Genomic DNA, 17,458 nt, shown 5'->3' with positions numbered 1-17,458 from the left:
CCCATGAATGAGAAATTCACGCCCCATTCTCTAAAGACTCAACCACCCCATTCTGGCATGGTTTTAGAATATTTATTATTCTTTTTTCTTTCACCTATGATATGTATATTGGGTTCTTATATCTAAATACAAAAACAAGATGCCTTTTAAACTTTGTGCCCCAAACAGCTGTCTGTGCAGACGCTCCCCGCGTTGACAAGATGGAGGGTGGAAATCAGTCACCACATGTTCCCACTGTTGACCTCCTAGAGATAAGTCCCTTCTGCCACCTCCACCAGCATCCCCACCCCCTCCCTCCTTCCCCCATTCAGGGAAACGAGGTTTTGCTTTTCAGCCCCGTTTCTGGTTACATATGTACATGGCTGATAAAATATTCCTCTTCACCCCTTCTCCCCGTGGGACCCGCCGTCTTACGGGGAAAGGGTTTGTATGACAGCGACCGCAACAGACGACGTGTCGCCTGGAAACCACAGTGGGGGGGTGACTCTCTCTCTCCCCTCTCCTTTTTATTCAAATTCCCTCTTCTGGTTTTGATAACGGCATCATTGCTGGAGAGAAAAGGCTGGGGCTTCCTCCGTGGAACTCTGGCCGAGGCCCAGATGGTCACCCTCCTGTCCTTGAGAGAGAGGGAGAATGCCACCGAGGTCCTGACCGTTTGCTCCCTGGCAACGGGCACCTGAGGCTACCCGGACCTGCAAGGAGGTCGGTCCTGCCATCCTGCTAAGTAGGCAAGGTCTGTCTTCTGCACAGCAGGCTCAGTTGGTTCTACACGGAGCTCACTCTCCCTTCGTGGCCGGGATAGCTGGGGCCAGAGAAGAATCTGGGTGGGGGAAATTTCCACAGAAGCAAACATGGCTGGCTGGATGGAGTCCAGCAATGGGAGAAGGAGGGGCTGGGCACTGTGCATGGAGAGGAGGAGGTCTCGGCTGCTGAGATTGTCCAGGAAGGATGGAGATAAAGGAAGGTCTGTAGGGTTTGCCCCAAGGGTTCGGGGACGCTCTAGACGGTGCCTTTGCAGAGACAGATTTCTGCTTGTCTCTCCACCCACTTGGTTCTCTCATGTCTCCCTTCATGTGTAACTGACGTTCTCCAAATCCAGAATATTCCAGAAGCAGAAGATGGGGCAAAGGAAGATTCAGGGAGGTTGGGGGCCAGAAGGAGACTTCTTTCCCCAAGCTTCTTGACAACCTCCTTTGCCAAAAAGCAACACCTCTCTTTGTTCAGAGTGCACAGAAGCAGGGAATTTGCACTTAGCATTTTGAAAGCTGGGCATCCACTCTGGAATCGCCGTTTGCGGAGATCTGTGATTGACCAGGCACGGGGCTTGGCGCTGAGGGGCAGAGCTGCAGACCCTGTGGTGAAAGAGCTTAAAATGGCGTGTGGGGTTCAGAAGACAAGAACGAATTGAATGAACTCCATGTGAGAGGTGCAGAGGCTTCTGAAAGATCAGAACAAGGTGGGGTTCAGATATTAATGCTATGAGCATTTAATAAACACCACTAGGTGCTGAGCATAAGAGTGGCAAAGATGAGAGACACAGTCCCTGGTCTTGGAGGGCTGAAGTGTACTGGGAATGACCTTTGCATGCAGATGACCTCTTAGAAAGGGGGCATCCAGGTGGGAAGTTGCCACAGCGATGAAAGACCAACTTCACACATGCACTGCGACCCCTGTAGCTGGGTGGAGCAGGGCTGTTTTCAAGCTAACCTATTTCAAACAAAGATGCACGTGTGCATTACATGTAAAATAGAGCCTGGTCCCTCCGTATGGAGGCCTGATTTGCATGAGCTGGCAGCTAGCAATATGGAGTCCATGTTGAAAGAAATGCATTTAGATCTAAAAATAACACGGCCACTGCAAATGACGAATTCTGTTATCTGCTCGGTGAGGCCGCCTGCCTCTAGCGTCGTACTCCTTGAGATAGAATAATGAAGCAAAAATGCTGTCAACAAAATTTGCCTCTACTTCTTTCCCTTACCTCAATATTCCTCTGCTTTTTTCTTATTTAATTGTCTTATTTTGGCTTGAGTGTGTGTGTGTGTGTGTGTGTGTGTGTGTGTGTGTGTGTGTGTGCGTGTTTGCATGTACATGCATTTTACTCCTAACGAGTGCTGTGGTAACCATTTAAAGTTCTGTACTTATTTGGGCCATGTTCCCCACTCGACAATATATACCAACAGTTCGGAGACTATTGGAATTTTTCCCTCCTCCCTTTCACATATTCGCACATTCATTCAACAAACATTCATCAACATCTTTACACTGTATTTTGCACCTGGGCATACTATAGTAGCAGAGAAAGTTATTCTGAGGTCTCCTGGGAAAACAGATAATAAGCCAGGAACAAAAACATGTATCATTTCAGCTAGGGATGAGGGGTAAAGAAAGGGCTGATTTTAGGTTGCAGTGGCCCAGGAAGGTCACCCTGAGGAGGTGACATTTCAGCCAAGACTTGAAGGCTAAGAAGATAACACCCATGTTTGCTGAGAATGGAACTGGGGCCAGCAGTACCTTGGGTGGAGGGAAAAGAAAGTTCAAAGGTCCAGAAGCAGGGAGACTTTGTGTTTGAGGATGTAAAGTTGGCCCAGGTTTCTGGAACACAATCCCTGTGTGGAATGAACTGGAGAGATATTTAGCCTTGTAGAAGCAACTGTTGAGAGCTTGCCATTCATTGAAACTGGAAGGTTCAATGACGCAACAGTGAGGTGCAGGAGATGGGGTGAAAACAGGACGCAGCAGACACTGTGGGATAACTAGTTATTTCCAATCCCCTTCACCAGTGCTGCCTTCCACTTGATTTCTCAGCCCTGATGGCAGCTAGGGAGTGTCCAAGACAGAGTTCTAGCCAATCAGACATAAACAGAAATCTGGCTGGGTGCAGTTGCTCACGCCTGTAATCCCAGCACTTTGGGAGGCCAAGGTGGGTGGATCGCTGGTCAGGAGTTCAAGACCAGCCTGCCAACATGGTGAAACCTCATCTCTACTCAAAATACAAAAAGTTACCTGGGAGTAGTGGCAGGTGCCTGTAATCTCAGCTACTTGGCAGGCTGAGGCAGGAGAATCGTTTGAACCTGGAAGGCAGAGGTTGCAGTGAGCTGAGATCGTGCCACTGCACTCCTGCACTCCAGCATAGGTAGTAGAGCAAGACTCCATCAAAAAGAAAAAAAAAAAAAAAACACCAGAAATCTGCTAGGAGCTTTCCAGAGAAGTTTTCGTTTTCCTGAATAAAATGATAGTGAAACCGTAGGCCCTCTCCCTTCCTGCCTTCTTTCTTTCTTTAACAGAGGCAGATGTGATGTCTGGAGCCGTGACAGCTATTTCCCAACCTTGAGGCAAAGGCCAATAGAATCACAAAGACAGAAGCTGGGCTTGGTGGCTCATGCCTGCAATCCCAGCACTTTGGGAGGCCAAGATGGGTGGATCACTTGAGGTCAGGAATTTGAGACCAGCCTGTCCACCATGGTGAAGCCTCATCTCTACTAAAAATACAAAAATTAGCAGGGCATGTTGGTGCACATCTGTAGTCCCAGCTACTCGGGAGGCTGAGGCATGAGAATCGCTTGAATCTTGGAGGCAGAGGTTGCAGTGAGCCAAGATCACGCCACTGCACTCCAGCCTGGGCAACAGAGCAAGACTCTGTCTCAAAAAAAAAAAAAAAAAAAGAATCACAAAGACAAACAAGCTATTTAATCCACACCAGTCACCTCCCTCCAGACTCTTCATTAGGTAAGAAGAACGGCTCCCGTCTGTTTAATACATAGCTGGCTTTTCTGTTACTTGCTCTCAAATGCATTCTTGAGCTGATCCATGGAGTAAGGGTTTGGGGCTGTGGATGGGGGAATAACAATATGGGTGAGTCTGAATTCAAAAGCAGCAGCCTTAAGACTCTAAGATGGACACCATGCTTGAAAGAGCCATCTCTGATGGTAAAATGAATCTATTGCTTACTTAAATATCTCTACTTCAAGTTCCATATTTTGGGGGAAGGACTAAGATGAAATGAATCAAGATAGGCATGAATCTTTATTTTATATGTGATTCTTATTTCACCCAGAAGCAAGTTTGGTGGACAGACAGCACCATTGGAGAAAGACCGCTTCCTGGGGTTTAATTTGTGTATCCATTGAGCCTGGATGGGGAAGGGCCGGAGATGTTGGAAAGTGAACAACAGTGGAAAGTAGAACATCTTTCCACATGAGCTCTGCTATCCCCTGGGCTTCCAGGATTTGAGGCATATTGTGACAATAAACTTTTTGTGGAATAGGAAAGAACAGTTATGGGATGTGCAGATTCATTACACAATGTTAGAAAACAAACAAAAAAGAACGTTTATTTGCTTTTTGTGTTCCCTCAAGGCCCATGTAAATTCTTGTAAAGTAAAAGTCTGCAATGAAATATAAATCATACGGATGGCCACAGGTTCTAGATAGCACAGAGTTAAGGTCTCAAAATCATGGAAGGCTGAGAGCACGAATGACATGGGATGAGATGAAACTGTGAGCCTTGGTTCCAAGAATCCGGCATCAGGGCAGTCCCCATCCTGTCCACTTAATCTAATGCCAGCAAGTGTTAAGGTCCAGTTGGGCCAAGAGAAACCATCATGCCCAAGGAGAAGGCATCCACCCAATAGGGTAAATGCTAAATATGCAGCTCTCTGCCTAAGTGTGTGTCATATTGACTTGTAACCAACTGATATAGTTTGGCTTTGTCCCCACCCAAATTTCGTCTTGAATTTTAGTTCCCGTAATCCCCATGTGCTGTGGGAGGGACCAGGTGGAGATACTTAAATCCTGGGGGCCATTTCCCCCATCTGTTCTCATGATACTGAGTTAGTTCTCACAAGATCTGATGGTTTTATAAGGGGTTTCCCCCTTCACTAGGCACTCATTCTTCTTCTCCCCACTGCCATGTGAAGAAGGACGTGTTTGCTTCCCCTTCTGCCATGATTGTAAGTTTGCCGAGGCCTCCCCAGCCACACTGAACTGTGAGTCAATTAAACCTCTTTCCTTTGTAAATTACCCAGTCTCAGGTATGTCTTTATTAGCAGTGTGAGAATGGACTAATACACCAACAAACATTTGTTGAAGAAATACCTACCTACTCTGCACATACTGCTTCGTGTGCTGGAATCATCTAAGACCAAAGGATTATCATAAAAGATGGATGTCAAGGTAGCTGTCCCTGAAATAATATAGAATATTCTACATGCCACATTTGCCTCTAGGGAATGTGCTTCCAGCTGCATTTTAACCAGGACATGGTCGTTCTGCACCTAGAAAACTCCAGACGTGGCTGAGCATGGTGGATCATGCCTGTAATCACAGCACTTTGGGAGGCCAAGGTGGGAAGGTTGCTTGCTCCCTAGGTAACCATGTGCAACCTAAAGGCCATAATAAAAAATGCTGACATCTTGGAAGAGATGCAACAGGACTTGGTGGAGTGCACTGCTCGGGCGCTAGAGAAATAGAATATAGAGAAGGACATTCCAGCTCATATCAAGAAAGAATTTGACAAGAAGTCGAGTCCCATGCAGCTTGCATCATGGGGAGGAACTTCAGGAGTTACGTGACACAGGAAACCAAATGCTTCATCTGTTTCCACCTGGGCCAAGTGGCCACTCTTCTGTTCAAATCTGGTTAAAAGCATGGACAGTATGACGCACCCAGTGATCCATCCAAAATCAAGGACTGCACCCTAAGTCCCAAAAACCAGAGACTGAAATTTTTAGCCTTGATCTTGGAACCTTCATTGTGTTATATACAGGGCAGTCACTGAACTAGCTTGTTATGGTTATAAAACAATTAGCAAAACCGCCTACATTTGTATTTCTTTCCTTTTCTTTCTTTTTTTTTTTTTTTAGACAGAGTTCCACTGTTACCCAGGCTAGAGTATGCAGTGGCACAATCTCGGCTCACTGCAATCTCTGCCTCCTGGGTTCAAGTGATTCTCCTACCTCAGCCTCTCGAGTAGCTGGGATTACAGGCACGCACCACCACATCCAGCGAATTTTTGTATTTTTAGTGGAGATGGGGTTTCCCGATGTTGCCCAGGCTGGTCTCGAACTCCTGGCCTCAAGTGATCTGCCCGCCTTGGGCTCCCAGAGTGCTGGGAGTACAGTGGCGCAATCACAGCTCACTGCATCCTTGACCTCCTGGGCTCAGGTGATCCTCCCACCTCAGCCTCCTGAGTAGCTGGGACCACAGGCATGCGACATCACACCCAGCTAATTTTTCTATTTTTTGCAGAGATGGGGGTTTCCCTGTTTCCCAGCTGGTCTCAAACTCCTGGGCTCAAGCAATCTGCCTGCCTCAGTCTCCCAAAGTGCTGGGATTACAGGTGTGAGCCACTGCACTCAGCCAACCTTTTTAAAAATGATCATCCCTCTAAGAAGACTTTCTAGACTTTTTTCTAATCACTCATCCTCCCCATGAAATTACAATACTGCAGATATACTGTGTTCCTGTTTATGTGCTGTATGTATATTTGTGCTTTCTACATACAGAGTAAGATTTGTTTCACCTCCCAATAATCAATTTTTGCCCCTTTTGGGGGTGAAATTGACCCTATTAAGAAATCATGAGCTCCCTGGGGACCACCAGTAGCTTCTGCTTCACCTTGCCTTATAAGAACAAGATGTAATGGCTCCTCACTGCTGCCAGTCCCAAGTAGCTTCACTCCCCTTTCTGATGTCTCTTAACCTCATCCACACATTTGTTCCTTTAAACCCCCCTCAATTAGCATTTCATTCCTCCCAGAACCCTGGCTGGTGGAGATTCAGTGATAGAACCAAGAACATACCACAGGAATGTTCTGGGATGTTCTAGAAGTAAGATTTGAGAGTTGGGAGTCATCCACAGCTCCCCCCAATCCCCAAACCTCTGTCCTTCCCACTGGCAGAGCCTGGCATGACTTGCCCCTCTTGTGGCTAACTGCCCCAGAGCTTATCATCTGTGAAAGAAATACCTCTGGCTTCACAGCTGCATTCCAGAACCTTTTCAAGAGCATTCAAAATTTCCTCAGGTGGGCAATAACTGCACTCCTTGTTCAGGGAAAACTAGGGACAGAAGGAAAGGAGAAGAATTTTAGCCTCTTTAACAAGGCAGACAGATATCCTGATTATTTACCTCCAACCTGCAAAGACAGCCAGGTTCTATGTGAGTCAGCTTTGGGTTTGAATTTTTTGAATCTATTTCTTAAAGATAAAGCATTCCATATTAAATGATCCATGCTAGTTGGTCAAGGAAACTCCTTTCCTATCGCCAGCCTCCTTCCCCAGCAGATTTGGGATTTTCACCTTCCTTGTGGCCCCTGAGGATGTTTCTCAGCAAGCATCATTTCCTAATGGGAGAGTTCATGTTTTCACCTTGGGTCTTGAGTCTTACAGAGTGATCCGCAAACTCACTCTTGATGAATAAGGGAGCCCTTTCCTGCCCAGGAGTCCTGATTTGCCTCTTTGCTGATTTCACCTGCTTCTCCATTTGCTCCTTCTTTACAATCAGCCCACATTTTCTGCCCAGTATAACCAATAACTTGCTGCCCCTTCAAGTAAAAGCCAGTGAAGGTATTTGCTCTGCACTGTTTTAAGGGGTAGCAGAGAGCTTCTAGGGGATATGGCAAGAAAGAGTGCCCTCTGGTGGCAAAGTTCAGCCTCTCCTCCAGGAACTGCAGCAATTCCGTTCTGGCCCCAAACTTGCATAACCTCTTCAGCAAAGAATGGCCTTGCAGTTAGTTACTAGGTACACAGTCCTTACAAGGCAGTTTAGCAATCATCACTGTTACTTGAGAAAGCCTCTTGGGGATCTCACTACTTATCCCTGTAACAGCCTCATACAAGACTCTCCTGAGACAAATTGGACAAAACACTATTTTCTCCATATTATTACACATCCATTGCTGATTTTATGACCCTTAAGGGTGGCTGTTTCTGGCTACTGTTCAGCTGGCCTGATCCTTAATCCACCCCTTTTTCTGCCACTAGCCTGCCTTGCCTACCACATCTCCCAGAATGCCCCATAGCCAAAGCCCTGGGTTAGAACTGGATGTGTCACAGCCCCTTCTATCACAACCAGGTAGGTTTCCAAAGAACAGCAGTTCTCAAACTTTTGGGGTTTCAGGACACTTTTACACTCATAAAATATTGAGGATCTCAAAGAGCTTTTATTTATGTAAGCTATATGTATCCATATTTACTGTTTTAGAAATTAAAACTGAGACATTTAAAAGGCTTAATTATTTTAAAATAATAATTATAAAGTCATTATATATTAACATAACATATTTTATAGAAAGCTAATAATTTTCTAAAAATAAAAATTTAATGAGGAGGGCCAGGCAGTGGCTCACACCTGTAATCCCAGCACTTTGGGAGGCCGAGGTGGGCAGATTACCTGAGGTTAGGAGCTTGAGACCATCCTGGCCAACATGGTGAAACCCCATCTCTACTAAAAATACAAAAAATTAGCCAGACGTGGTGGTGGGCACCTATAATCTCAGCTACTCAGGAGGCTAAGGCAGGAGAATTGCTTGAACCCAGGAGGTGGAGGTTGCAGAGTGGCATTGTTCTACATTTTTGCAAATGTCTGGCTTAATAGAAAACACCTGGATTCTTTTTTGTTTTTCTTTTTTTTTGGAGACAGGATCTCCCTCTGTCACCCAGGTTGGAGTGCAGTGGCATGATCTCAGCTTACTCACTGCAACCTCCACCCCCAGGCTCAAGTGATCCTCCCACTCCAGCCTTCTCAGTAGCTGGGACCACAGGCACAAGCCACCATACCTGGCTAATTTTTTGTATTTTTAGTAGAAACAGGTTCTCACTGTGTTGCCCAGGCTGGTCTTGAACTCCTGAGCTGAAGTGATCCACCTGTCTCGGCCTCCCAAAGTGTTCAGATTACAGGCATGAGCCACCGCTCCCAGCAACACGTGGATTCTTAAACCCACTTTTGCGACCTGTTGTTTTGCTTGAGGCATATGAAGAAAATCTAGTTGTACAAAAATATGAGGTGGGAAAGGGAGAAGCCGCCCAGGTTCCCTGGAAGGATTTCTGGGACCATCAAGAGTCCTCAGAACACTGCTTAGAGATTCAAACTCTGGCTTCTCCTTAGTAGAAAAGCAGATCTTTGCAGGAAGCAGAGAGCCTGTGTTAAGCCTCAGGGGTTCTTAACTCTCTTGGGTTAATGACCACTTTGAGTATCTGATGAAAGAGAAAGATCTTTGCCTGAGAAGAAAACCGTTTTTAGTGGATGCAAAAGGGGTGTGCGTGCGCATAATTTCAGAGGTTTCACTAACCCTATGAGGCCAATCTCTGACCCCAAAGTGACAGCAAGGGTTGGGAAAGAGGGAGGTCATAGTTGCTTCTGGGCCCTGAATAAGTACACACCCCCTCTAATCCATTCAATGCAAAGTCATGTTCATAGCTAATTAATAACAACAACAGCTACTATTTGGGGGCAATCCTTATGGTATGTCAGGCACTGCTGTCTATTTTACACACTTTAGCTAAGTTACTCCTCACAAGAGCCTTCCATGCTATTATTATTCCCATTTTATAGATGTTGAAACTGGGACCCAGATAGGCAAAGTCACTCATCCAAGGTCACACAGTAGGAGTACACCAGCTTAGTCTGCTAACCACAGCCTTGCTCAGACCCCAGTGCTAGCAGCTTTACAACTGGTGTGTGTGTATGTGTGTGTGTGTGTGTGTGTGTGTGTGCTGTTTAAAGCAGGAGAACCTATTTTCCTAAACAATTCATAATATGTAAAACAAAGAGAGGCTAGGCTGATTAAAGTGCTGGGGCTAGGGAGAGTGTATTCCAACCCTCTTCCTCTATCCTTTCTATGTACTCAGCACTGTTCTAAGCACATTACATGTGTTAATTTATTCAGTTTTCCCTACAACCTACAGTCTATAACTGTGTCTGTTTTACAGATGAGGAAGCAGATTCAGAGAGGTTGAGCAACCTGCGTAAGGTCACACAGAAAATGGCAGTGCTGGATGAGCAACTCAGTGAATCGTGTGTGTGTGTGTGTGTGTGTGCACGTGCGTGCGCATATGCATGTGTGTGTAGCTTTTTATAATCATGATGTTTGCATGGGAAAGTCTGGCAAAACAGATACCAACCCATTAGCAGTGGTTATACTAAAAGGGTTGAGAAAAAAGATGGACCTTTACTTGCTAAACCTTTTCTTGTAACGTTTGAAATTTTAAATCAGAAAAATAAAAGAGATTTTTTTAGAAATAATGAGACTTAGCATGTCGACCTATGGAGCAGGCCCTGAGCGTGTAGCGTAGTGTCTGGGCATGCAGGTGTATGTGATTGGTGGGGAGGGAGAAAGAAACTTCCAGAAAGCCACAGGCTGGGGAAAAGTTGCCAGGTCCTAGGCACAGGGCTGGAGAGTGAGGTGATGCAAGGGAATCACGGGGGCCTCATGACCGTGCTGCCTCCCCTATGAAGTCCTCCAGGTATGCACCCACATGTGGTAGACATTGGGGTACTCCCAGAAAAAATGTGCAGGGGCCTCAAGCCTCTAGAATCTGCTGGGGCATGGGCCTGGCCCTCCAGGGTGCTCACAGTCATCCTGCGGTGTGAACACCCCCTGCAAAGTCCCCCACCAAGTTCACAAGACAGGAGATTCTCATTTTCACCCAGAAGACAGCCTGTCTGTCGGATAGCTAGGAGCCTCCTTCTATTTTTTTTTTCCTGAATGATAATTTTCCCCCTTTTTTGTAGCTAAAAATCACCCAGGCTTGTCCAGACGAGAGGGCAGAAAATTATGCGGTGAAAGAGAAGGGAAGATAATTTCTCTGGGTCACAGACATTCTCACTTGTCATCCGTCTGCAGGAGGAGAAGTGGAGAGGGAGGGAGAGCGAGCGCGAGATGCAGGGATCGAGAATGAAAATGAAGGCTGGCCCAAATCCATCACTGTCCTCCTCGGCTCTCCCTGGAGGGGATGAGTCTGGAGGAGGGGGGCCACGGGAGGGAGGGGAGAGGATGGCGCTTAGCTCTGATCGAAGGGCGGGAGGAAGGACTGAGCCATGCATAGAGCCCTGCCCTCTTGTCCCAGCTACTCAGGCCGACTTCCCCGCTCTGGGCCTCAGTTTCCCTATTAAGAAAACAGGGATAATAAAGCCCTCCTGCACTCACCACCTGCACCCCTTCCCTCACAACATACACACACATAGGAGATAACAGATGGGAACATTTTGGAGAATCTGGACCATGAAAACAAAGGTATGGGAGGAACAGGATCGATGTTCTCCAAAGACAGACGAAGCCTGCAGGCAGGGACCAGAAAAAGCCAGGGTTCAAATCCCAGTGCCATCCTAAGAGGACCTGTGAAAATTGCAACCCCTGTCTGTGCCTCAGTTTCCCTATTTGTAATCTGGGGATAATAATGCACCATATCTCATAGGGCTATTGTGAGGACAAACTAAGAATGATAGATAAAGTATCTGGCACCTTGTAATCACTCAATAGTAGTAATAAGAGAAATAACAGAAAATGACAAAGGAACTACCAACCGCCACCCATATTCTCGCTGCCCCAAATTGACAGTGGGTAATGCCTTGGAGTTGTCATTTCTCATGTGTCTAAAAAGCTCTCAAGAGCTTTTAAAGTGAGAACTTGAAAAAAAAAAAAAAAAGCAGAATTTATCATCAAACAAATCTAGTTAGAATCCTAGATCTATCGCCCATGGTGTGACCCTTGGCAAGTCACTTTACTTCCTTGGGCCTCAGTTTCCCCATCTGCAATGAGCAGGTTGCAATACCTCTCAGGGTTGCTGGGGGGGATTAGCAATACTGTGTGTGACCTGCCTAGTATAGTGATGACTGGAGGTTCTCCAAACTCTTTCAATAAAGGGCTAGATAGTATTTGCCGTTTGGCAGGCCAGATGGTCTTTGCTGCAATGACTCAACTCCGCCATTGTAGCAGAATTGAGTAAAGGAGCCATAAATAGTATGTAAACAAATGGTGTGACTGTGTTCCAATAACACATATTTACAAAAACAAGCCACAGGCCAGATTTCGCCCATGGGTCACAGTTTGTTGACCCCTGGTCTAATGGAACAAAACCATAGCATGAGAAACCCACCCAGATCAGCACTCTGTCAAGCTGAAATCACCCCAGTTGTGCATATGAGCATCATGATTGCAGGAAAACACAGGCAATTCCGAAAGCTGAATCAGTTTCCCAATCATTTCCTTAAGCCAGCCCTGGATGTCCTCCCTCCCTGACCTGTCCTGGACTTGCCCTTCCAAGTGCATGCCTCCTGTCACTGCCTGCTGCCCCACCGTCCTGCCTTGTGGCCCTCCGAAAACTTGTTCCTTGAAGTTTTCCCTGGTGGGAATGCCTTTACTCTTTCCCTGGCTGGTCAGTGCAGAGTTGACCTTCAAGAGTTGGCTCACATACCAAGCTGAGATTTTGAGGAACTACTAGGGCACTACCTAAAGCAAACTGGCAAATGCGGAGTACACGTTATGCAAGTTCTCTTCCTGTACCAAGGCAGACATTACTAATCACTCAAGACAATCTTTCCCACCTTAGGTAGCCATTAAATCAAATAGAGTTGCTTTTGTGATAAAAGCTAATTGCCATTCAGGCCCCATAAGAAGAAAGAAAATAGCTGCTTTAGTGCTAGTTTTTTTTTATGACCGGGAAAGTCCTGAAGTCTGAGATAAAAGTGTTTGTAAAATCCTTAGCACAATACCAGGCAGTTGCTACGAGCCCCATAAATGGGAGCTTCCGAGGTTACTGGCTCCACCTTGGGCTTCTGATGGCCTTGTCTGGAAGATTTGAGCCCAAATGGAAGAAATTGGGTCTAGCAAATCCTGGGAGAAGTTTTGAGGGTAGTTAGCTAAACCCTAGGATCTTCTGCTTCCTAGTAATTCAGGTCCCCTATTTGTCATAAGAGAAAGAGTGGGAAAATACTAATGAAATAGCCCCAAACTTCCCAAGGTGGGGGTGCATACGCAGGGGAAGGAAGGGGTGACCATCCTTTGAAGCTTTAAAATCTCCTTTTGCTTTAAAAAAATCAAAATCCCCTTCTCCAGCTTCTCTTCATTTTTTTTCTTTTCCTTTTCTCTTATTTATTTATTTATTTATTTATTTATTTTGAGAAGGAGTCTCACTCTGTCATCCAGGCTAGAATGCAGTGGCGTGATCTCTGCTCACTGCAACGTCTGCCTCCTGGGTTCCAGTGATTCTCCTGCCTCAGCCTCCCTAGTAGCTGTGACTACAGGTGCCCGCCACCACGCCCAGCTAATTTTTATATTTTTAGTAGAGATGGGGTTTCACCGTATTGGCCAGGCTGGTCTCGAACTCCTGACCTAGTGATGCGCCCACCTTGGCCTCCCAAAGTATTGGGATTACAGGTGTGAGCCACTGCATCTGGCCACTTCTCTTCATTTCTTTAACTTTGTTACACTCGCTCCTGTCTTAGGGCCTTGGCACCTGCTGTTCTCTTTTCCTGAAATGCCCTTCCCTGCCCATTTTACCTAATTGATGTTTACTCATCCTTCAGATACCAGCTCTGATGTCCTTTCCCTGGGGAAGCCTTTCTCAATAACCTGACTGTTCCCTCCTTAGACACTCTCCTTTGTGCTAGGTTGAGTCTGTGATCTGGTAACATCATCTCCTCCACTGGGTGATAAACCCCATAAGAACAATGAGTAATGGTGTCTGTTCATTTATGAACTGATTCATTTATTCATTCATTCATTCATTCACTCAACAAATATTTATTGAGGACCTATCATGTGCCAGATTGGATGGTCAGGGAGACCAGGAAGCAGGAAAAAGGGAGATTCTTATAAGAAAATGAATGCAAAAAAACTGGGCAAAGTGAGTGAGGGGGCAAGAGTGAGAGAGGGGAGGAGTGGGAAGAGCTGAGATCAAGGGGGAGGTTGGCTTTAATACAAAAAGCAAAGGGAGACTGTGTCAGTCAGTGAGTGCTACAATAATGCTGCAAAACAAATCACCCCAACATTCCGTGGCTTAAAACAATAAGCATTAAGTATTAGTTTGTGAGTCTAGGTGTCATAGTCCTTCTGGCTTTGTCTGGGCCCTGTCATGCTTCTGTGGTCAGCTAGGGGTCACATAGGTGGCTCTGCTGATCTAAGCTGGCCTTTCCCACTTGTTTGAGGGTCAGCTTCCTGGCAGTGGGTTTAGAATGGCCCTGCTGGGGGGACTTGGCTCTCACCCATGTGATCACTCATCCTCCAGCCTAGGCTTATTCTCTAAGTGGAAGCAGGGCTACTAGTAAGAAAGCATGGAAGCCACAAGGTCTTGGGATTGTCACAGTGTCACTTCTGCAAAATTCTATTTGTCAAACCAAGTCCAGCCCAGGTTCAAGGGGTGGGGAAATTGAAGCTCCTCCCATCAAAAAGTGGAGTCTAAGTCACATGTCAAGGGGAGAACATGGAGATGGGGGAGAGCCGGAGCCACAGAAGGCATGGAAGGTTTTAAGCAGGGCAGAGACACCATCCCTCTATGGTTCATACAGATCTCTCTGGCTGCTGTGTGAGGAATGAACTACGGGGTTGGCAAAAGGTGGGAAGAGTGGATAGAGGGAAGCCAGTTGGGTCCACCACTGATCTATCCCTAGTGATAACACATGCCAGGCCACAGGTGGGGCTGTCAGTGACTGTTGGATGGGTGTACAGGTAGAAGATGATGGGTGGATGTTCTCGGCCACTGGTTGAGCCAGTATTAACTGCAGGGGGACAAAACCCCTCAACTTGGCCCATTAGAAGCCCCCTCCCCTTCCCCTAGAGCTGTGATGAGGAGACAGCCTTCTTCCTCCCAAAGTTTAATTAAGTGATCTGCCTCCATGGGGTTAATCCTGTTACCGCTGCTTGGCGCTGACCACAGGGGAAAGCGTGGGGCGGTGTAAAATGTCAGTTGTCTAGAAGGCCTGGTGGGGCACTGAAAGCCACTGGAATCTAGGTAAAGGTAGGGGGTGGGATGGAAGCCGGAGCCCCCATGGGGGCAGGATGTCTGCTTTCCAGACGGAACACAAAGGGGCTAAGCTCAGTTTGAATCCCATCCCAGGAGGAGATGGGGAGGAGGAGGGAGTTTGCTAAGAAGCTTCTGGCTTGGATGGGCTTTGCTTTGACTGCTGCCCATCCGGGTACCACATTCCAGAGCGGAAACCTCAGCTGGCTCACATTCCTACCTCTTCAGAGACTCATTTCCCCTCAAGGGCAGAGGGAAGAGGTGAGCAGTCCCCAGTCCCAGCCACGCAGTTCTGGACCTAAAGAGATTGGGTTTGGATTCCATATCAACTGTGTCCTGTGTGACTTCAGGCATATTACCTACCTCTCTGAGCCTCCATTTCCTCATCTATACAATGGGAATGGTAACACCATCTTCGAGAGTTACTGAGAAGATGCAACTAATACCTAGAGTGGTGCCTTGCATGTAATGGGTGCTTCCTCCTACTGTTATTGTAATTGTCCCTCAATATCCATGGGGAATTCATTCAAGGACACCCACCCTCCCCCGCAACACACAGAGTTACCAAAATCCATGAATGCTCAAGTCCTTGATATAAGGCATATGCTATATGGAATAGTATTTTCATATAACTTACGCACATCCTCCGTATACTTTAAATTGTCTCTAGATTACGTATAATACCTGATGCAATGTAAACACTCCATAAATACTTGTTATACTGTATTTTTTGCATTTTTAAAATTGTATATTGGCATTTGTTTTGTTTTGTTTTTTAAATATTGTCTATCCAAGGTTGGGTGAATCCACAGATGTGAAACCATGGATATATGGAGAGCCAACTGTATTTCATTTATCACGTGGAATGGTCATCTTTTGTCTCTACTAGCCATTCATGGACTCCTTGGGAGCAAAGACTGTGTCCTAGACATAGGGCCACTCTGGAGGCACCTGCCACCTCATGACCAGTGACCAGCATCCTCAAAGTTCTGCAGAACACAGGCTGAGTCACCTTACCAGGCAGCTCTGCTCACTGCCAGATCCCAGCCTTTGGCCTAGGGCTTGGCAGGTGTTGCCTCCTGTTTTCACGTGCGACTCATTCATTCATTCATTCATTCATCAGTGAATATTTGTTGATGCCATTTCAGTTTCCCCACCTATAAAATGGGGCATGGGGAGGGGACCATTGGATAAGGCAATTCCTTCATGTCGAACATGTGATGAGAAACTAACATGTTTCTAACACGAGACTGAGAAACCCCTCCCCCTTTTCCCTGGAAGCAACTCCTGTATCTGTTCCCTGCGTGATATTTTTCCCCAAAGGCAGAAATCATGGCAGTCCCCAGTCACAAGAACTCAGGACACTTGTTGAAGTGAGAGAGTTTCTTAAGAGCAGTTGCTTTTTGGGGCAAAGACCCAGGAACTAAGGTGGGGGTCAGGTAGAGCATAGAGCTGGAGAGGTGGTGACATAAAATAGTGCCCCAAACTCACCCTGGACTCATTACCCTAGCAATCGCCGCATGTGCCAAGAACTTTCCATTCTCCGTTTGTTGTCCTTACAGTTCATTCTCCCAACAGATGAAAAACAGAGGTCCAGAGAGGTGCACAACGTTACACAGCTGGTGCGTAGGGAGGCTAGGCTACCAACCAGATAGTCTAACTTCATCGTGGCCTGTGCTTTTCACCCCTTTGCTCTATGGCTTCTTGACTCAGTTTCCCCGCCTACCAAGTGGGGCTCTCAGTATCTTCCTTGCAGACCTAGCAAGGGTATTGAGAAGAGTTCTCCCTGTCGGAGCTGAGGGCTGTCAGAGAGACTGAGACCATGATGCCAAGCGGTCGAGACCATCCAGGCTCTGACGTCAGACTTCCTAGCTCAGGGAGCTGGGGCAACCAGTTACCCTCCCTGGACCTCAGGTTTTTCATCTGCCAAATGGGGTGGATTTGTTGAACCTACCTCCTAGGATGGTTGGGAGGGTGGCAGAGCTGTGCATGATGTGCCTGGCACAGAGAGAAAAGATCAAAGAGGCTCCTCCAGCATCTGGCTTGTAAATGGTCCACATGCGAGCCACCACTGGAGACTCGGGAAGAGGCAAGTCTCCCTGTCACCATCGTGGTCTCAAGAAATGGCAACCCCAAAGCACTCCATAAAACCCAAGCAGTAGTTAAGTTGGACTTCTGAGTGAACAGGAGTAATTAGTGCACTTCCCACAGAGAGTAAAACCCAAATGTCAGCCAATGCCAGGGCCATTAAAGCCGTCCTCGGCTACAGCTCTTGCCTGCTGCTGGCTGGGTCTCCGCCTCCCTGCTGACCTTCTCAAAGGCAGAGGACAGCACAGCAGGCAGCTGCCCAGACCTGTGGACCGGACTCAGGGACAGAAGATGGGCTTTGTGTTTTTCTCAACTCTGGTACCAACATCTCCTTGAGTCTCATCTTTCTCATCTGTTAAATGGGCTGTATCTGCCTCATAGGATTGTAGGGAGAATTCCGTTTGACCACATGTCGAA

General features: G+C 46.7%; 1 pseudogene; it reads left to right on the top strand.

Moving 5' to 3' along the window:
- The first annotated feature begins 5,322 nt into the window (after positions 1 to 5,322).
- LOC129459885 (dynein light chain 1, cytoplasmic-like) lies at positions 5,323 to 5,817 on the top strand (annotated as a pseudogene).
- The last annotated feature ends 11,641 nt before the right edge of the window (positions 5,818 to 17,458 follow it).

The sequence above is a fragment of the Symphalangus syndactylus genome, chromosome 13 (genome assembly GCF_028878055.3).
Source record: "Symphalangus syndactylus isolate Jambi chromosome 13, NHGRI_mSymSyn1-v2.1_pri, whole genome shotgun sequence".
Classification (NCBI taxonomy): domain Eukaryota; kingdom Metazoa; phylum Chordata; class Mammalia; order Primates; family Hylobatidae; genus Symphalangus; species Symphalangus syndactylus.
This window is presented reverse-complemented; position numbering and strand designations above follow the sequence as displayed.